Below are 6,103 nucleotides of genomic sequence, written 5' to 3' on the forward strand. Positions count from 1 at the left end.
CACGCAAAAACTACTGGACGAATTAGGCTGAAATTTAGAATGGAGATATATTATATCCTGGATTAGCACATAGGCTACTTTTTATCCCGGAAAATCAAAGAGTTCCCACGGGAATTTAAAAACGGTACATCCACGCGAACGAAGTCGCGGGCATCAGCTAGTAGTCTATATTTCACAGCAATGCAACCATCTTGATCTTCTATCCGTTGCAACTGCGTATCTATAGCTATTTTCAGCATATTTATTTTAAGATTTAATTAGGTACAACGAACTTGAACGTGAAGTCCCGAGCGATTCAACATCTCGAAATCTCTGCATCCGTGGCGGAGTTACGGCAAATAAGGATAAATACACATCAAAGGATCAGCAAAGACATCGTTAAAGCATCACCTCGGGTTTACACTTTACAGCACTATTTTATTCTGGCCAGAAAACTTTACTGCTTGGCTGAACAGTAAACCTTTGCCTAGCTATGTAGCTAGTGAAAAATGAAAATTGAGCAGTAGCGTCCCGATCGCCGTGAGGGGAGGACGCGCGTGTTCCCTCAGGAAGTTTATTACGAAAATAGTATTTGTCATTTTTTGTCAAGTGCATCGCGGTGTCATTTTCGAGTGTGTGACAGCTATTTGTGGAGTGTTGTATTTATTCTATTTGGATTTTTGTTGTGTGTTCGATTGAAAAGGATTTTCTTTGATGGCCGTAAGTAGACGTCTTTTGTTATTACAAGTGTAAATTAAAAATTTATAACACCCCCGACGATCCAAAGTATTTGAGTTTTCCAAAACATCATTTTCAAATAAATAATTATGTATTTAGGCAACGTCTATCTTGACAGCTTGACATTTGTCAATTGACATAATATTAAGAACCTAACGGTTATCTAACCTTCTTTTCTACAAGAAAACTAGAAAAGAGCTGATAACTCTTAAACGGCTGAACCAATTTTTTTGGATTATAGCTAAGAACACTCTCGATCAAGCCACCTTTCAAACAAAAAAAACTAAATTAAAATCGGTTCATTCGTTTAGGCGCTACGATGCCACAGACAGATACACAGATACACAGATACACAGATACACAGATACACAGATACACAGATACACCGATACACAGATACACACGTCAAACTTATAACACCCCTCTTTTTGGGTCGGGGGTTAAAAATTAAGTCTCTTAATATTTTGTGACTCAGCGCTATATAATGCTGAAAGCTGTTGTACAAACTCGAATTGATTTCAGTGAGTAGGTTATTGTGGTTTTCTTGTGGTTTTAAATTTTCTTTTATAGTTGTGGGATATTGATATTTCAGAAGACTTAATTAAGATTTTTTTTTTAATTAATAAAGGCCTGAGAGGAACGTATAAGTAATATAAAGCGCCGACAAAAATTCAAAAGCTCACCTGTTTGGGTACATCCATAGCTCGTAGCATTCGTAGCGTTTTTCAAAAAAAACGATGAGTTTTAGGGTTCCGTACCTCAAAAGGAAAAACGGAACCCTTACAGGATCACTTTGTTGTCTGTCTGTCTGTCCGTCTGTCCTTCTGTCGTAGGTATCTGTCAAGAGAACCTATAGGATACTTGCCGTTGACTTAGAATCTTAGCACAAGGTCTTATAGCACAAGCGAAAACCGCGAATTTGTGGTTACATCACTAAAAAAATATTAAGTATTTAAATCTGAGTTAAAATTCAAAGTAAGATAACTAACTATACCTAGTAGGGTATCATTTGAAAGGACTTTACCTGTACATTCTAAAACAGATTTTTATTTATTTTTAAGCATAATAGTTTTTGATTTATCGAGTAAAATCTCGGAAAAACACCCGAGTACGGAACCCTCAGTGCGCGAGTCTGACTCGCACTTGGCCCGTTTTTTTTGGGTTATTGTATGTTTTATAATACTGGACCCAAATTTTATTAGGTAGGTACTGAAAAAAACTATTTTACGTATATTATAATTATCTATTATATTATATTATACTATATTATATTACCTGTAATGCTTAGTAACTATAGTTACCTACTAGACTAAATGATCCCACGACTTTGCATGCTATAATTTAGGTTTTTAAAATCCTGTGGAAATTCTTTGATTTTCGAGAATTAAAATTAGCCTAGGTATATCTGTTACACTGATGAAGTTGTGGAAAACATTACCTATAAGTAAATCTTACATAGAGAAGTAAGTAGTCATTTGAATTTGAAATGATGAATTTGTTTAGTATAATATTATGTATCTATCTGTAAGACAGCTTGCGCCACTTATAATTTTTAACCCCCGACCCAAAAAGAGGAGTGTTATAAGTTTGACGTGTGTATCTGTGTATCTGTCTGTGGCATCGTAGCGCCTAAACGAATGAATCGATTTTAATTTAGTTTTTTTTGATTGAAAGGTGGCTTGATCGAGAGTGTTCTAAGCTATAATCCAAGAAAATCGGTTCAGCCGTTTGAAAGTTATCAGCTCTTTTCTAGTTACTGTAACCTTCACCTGTCGGGGGTGTTATAAAATTTTAATTTACACTTGTATTATGTTAGGACTCTACCACTGGTTTGAAAAGCAGTTTCTACTCACAAGTGTAAATTAAAAATTTATAACTCCCCCGACAAGTGAAGGTTACAGTAACTAGAAAAGAGCTGATAACTTTCAAACGGCTGAACCGATTTTCTTGGATTATAGCTTAGAACACTCTCGATCAAGCCACCTTTCAAACAAAAAAAAAAACTAAATTAACGGTTCATTAGTTTAGGAGCTACGATGCCACAGACAGATACACAGATACACACTCTTTTTGGGTCGGGGGTTAAAAAGAGCCGAGCAGAAACTCAGCAGTTGGTCGTTTAAAAAAAATATTACCTATACTTAGTATTTGTCGTTTAGATTTAAAATCCGAATGGATAAAAAAATAGCTCTTTGACCTAAATTACTATACTTAAAGAGGAAATTTTCCTTCATATTGGTCGCAATGCACAAAAAATTCGTCCAACATTTCGATATGGCTGTGAGCGAAATTTTAGAAATCAGCAATCAAACTGTGCGCAAACTTTGTGCTTTCCAACTGAAGTTAGTTTGCGAAAGTAGTTTACGAAGTTCGATTCGCAAAAAAATAATATCGGGTTATAGGATATTTCTACAAGTCGTTTGGTTTTTAATTGACTTCGCTTTTAAAATTAATTTGATAATATTTTCTACTAGCCGACGCCCGCGACTTCGCCCGCGTGGATTTAGGTTTTTCGAAATCCCGTGGGAACTCTTTGATTTTCCGGGATTGAAATAGCTTATGTGCTGATCCAGGATATTATCTATCTCCATTCCTTTCAGGCAAATCCGTTTAGTGCATCTACACATATTATGTACATACACACAAACTTTCACCTTTATAATATTAGTGTGATTAGTGTGAAGTGTGATAGACTATTTAACCTTAATTTAAATGGAAAATAATGATTTAGGACCTGTCATCCCGCTTTGTGAAGTGTACGGGTGACCGGAGGTCTGGCAGTTGCCTTGGTCAGCATATTAGTCTGGCCATTCAACGAGGTAACGCAGCCAGCGTTCTGGGCACCCTGCCTCGTTACAGTGATTTGGATGACATTTTCATTTTACAATTTTTGTTTGAAAGGTGGCTTAATCGAGAGTGTTCTTAGCTATAATCCAAGAAAATCGGTGCAGCCGTTTGAAAGTTATCAGCTCTTTTCTAGTTACTGACCTTCACTTGTCGGGGGTGTTATAAATTTTTAATTTACACTTGTTAATATTTAAGTATTTATAGTATTTGTGAATATCGTTATTAATTATTATTTCATCTATTAATTTAAATCGAATTTCTGAAATTTATTTCTCAAATATAGTAAACAGTGTGCAAACATCTTTAGTTCTAGGTCAGCAATTTTGTAATAAACTTTTACTTACAATTCTTTTGAATCTTCAAGTGCATCTACCATTGGTTTAGAATGCTTTTCCCACCGAGAAGAAAAAATATTTCACATCTAACGCTAGCCATACACGATCAAGTTTACCCGTCAAATTTACATGACATCATGTTACATACTTGACGGCATACACCGTTATGTTTACATGACATCATGCATACTCAAACTCAAAATCGTTCATTCAAAGTAGGTAATATAATTGTACTCTTTTTTCCATCAAAACCTCTTCATTCTGACCTCTTGATTCTGACCATTCAGAATTGTTAGACTTGTAAGATGATAATAAAGTGGTGATAATAATTAATTATGTAAACTTAAAACTAAAGCTACGAGGGTTCCAAACGCGCCCAGGCCTGAGAAGAGCCCACAACAAACTCAGGTGGGTATTCTTTTTACTATACTTTTCACAAAATCACCCAACTTATTAGAACTATCAAAGCTGTTTTACTTGAAACCATACACCGCCGCTTCCGGAGTCATGCAAACTTGACGGTAAACTTGATCGTGTATGGCTAGCGTAACTAAGTGAGAAGTGGAGTAGAGTAGGTACGACGGTGGTAATACGGTTGGAGTTTTGAGATTTGACTTAGAACCTTTGAAAGTTTGAACAACGAAGGCATTATGACAGTTTGATGTCCTCCATACATTTCCTTGTATTATAAGATTGAGCAAAGTCGACGTACTCTCTCAAATTCAAATTCAAAATATTTTTATTTAATTAAACTTTTACAAGTGCTTTTAAATCGTCAAAATAATCTACCACTGGTTCGGAATGCCGTTCCTACCGAGAAGAACCAGCAAGAAACTCGGCGGTTGCTCTTTTCAAGTACCTATTCAATTTACAATAATATGCCATACAAATCTCACTCAGCCTCAACCTTGAATAAATAAATTCAAAACAAGAAGCTGGACTTATTACATCTCTAACTTCCGACGAAAATCGCCTCGGGGAGAAAAAAGTAAAATATAATTAAGGGTAACATTTTATTTTATATTTTCGTCATTTCGCCTAACAGCTAGATGATTTGAATTCCAAATGCTTCGTCGACACGTTTTCCGCCATTACGTTTTATTGAAATTAGTTTTTCCTTTCTTTTCCGCCGCGTAAAATGTTTTTGTGGTGTCATTAAGGGGGGATAGAATCTGATATCGCTTTGGAACTATCTTTATTATATTTTTGTACCTGAATTTTAATTTGCGCGTTACTTTTATCACTTAAAAGGAAGTTTGTTTAATATAGGTATATATATATATTTTTAAATTCAATAAAACTCCCCTTTCCCCTCCAAATAAGCGTAAAGCTTGTGTCAGGAGTGGGTACGACAATTGTGCAACGGGCAATAGTGCAATAGTGCAAATTTTGTTTATTTATATTTATATTCTTCGGTGTAAAAAAATATGATATTGAAATAAACGGTTTTTGTTCAGTTTTTGTCAGTTTTATTGCGTACAGAAAAAAACTATTACAAATAGCATACAAAAGTTACCTACCTTATCAGTTATCACTAAAATGATCTTAGTCAGGCGAACCATCAATAATTACGACTCATCAGTGTTTTCATAGAAAATTCATTTTTTTTTAATTTTGTCTGACTTTACATACTTATTTCGCTGGCTCAGTGAGCCAAATAGGTTCTTTGCCTGACACTACAAGCCGCTTTCATGGCTGTCCCGTGCGATTTTACGCCAATCGACTCTACCAAGCGCTTAGAGATCTCGACTCGCTTTATTCATACGATACCTAGAGCCAACAGGACATTTTCCTATTAGACAATCCAAGTGTCTATGCTTTTCTCATGGTACGATCTTCTTAACAGGGCTCTCTCCGTCACTCGTTTCCACTCGTTTCATACAATCGTAGTTCCAATTTCATTTGAATATTAAGCAACCAAAGTCCATGAAATTTTGCAGACATATTCTAGAAACTAATATCTGTGTCTGTGGTGTTTTAGATTTTTCTAAAAATATGTAGTTTTAAAATTACAGGGGCTCAAAGCTTTGTATGAAAATTTTTAAGACCGCGTGACTTTGAAACCGAATATTTTAACAGAAATCTGGAAAACCACAGACATAGATATTAGTTTCTAGAATATGTCTGCAAAATTTCATGGACTTTGGTTGCTTAGTATTCAAATGAAATTGGAACTACGATTGTATGAAACGAGTGGAAACGAG

General features: G+C 35.3%; 1 protein-coding gene across 1 annotated transcript in view; it reads left to right on the top strand.

Moving 5' to 3' along the window:
- Positions 1 to 524: 524 nt before the first annotated feature.
- LOC123867076 (glutamate receptor-interacting protein 2) overlaps positions 525 to 6,103 on the top strand; it is a 316,615-nt gene continuing 311,036 nt past the window's right edge. Inside the window, exon 1 of the mRNA XM_045908923.1 lies at positions 525 to 699. The gene's annotated coding sequence lies outside the window, so the exon portion shown is untranslated. The remainder of the gene's footprint in view (positions 700 to 6,103) is intronic.

Source organism: Maniola jurtina, chromosome 7 (genome assembly GCF_905333055.1).
Source record: "Maniola jurtina chromosome 7, ilManJurt1.1, whole genome shotgun sequence".
Lineage (NCBI taxonomy): Eukaryota > Metazoa > Arthropoda > Insecta > Lepidoptera > Nymphalidae > Maniola > Maniola jurtina.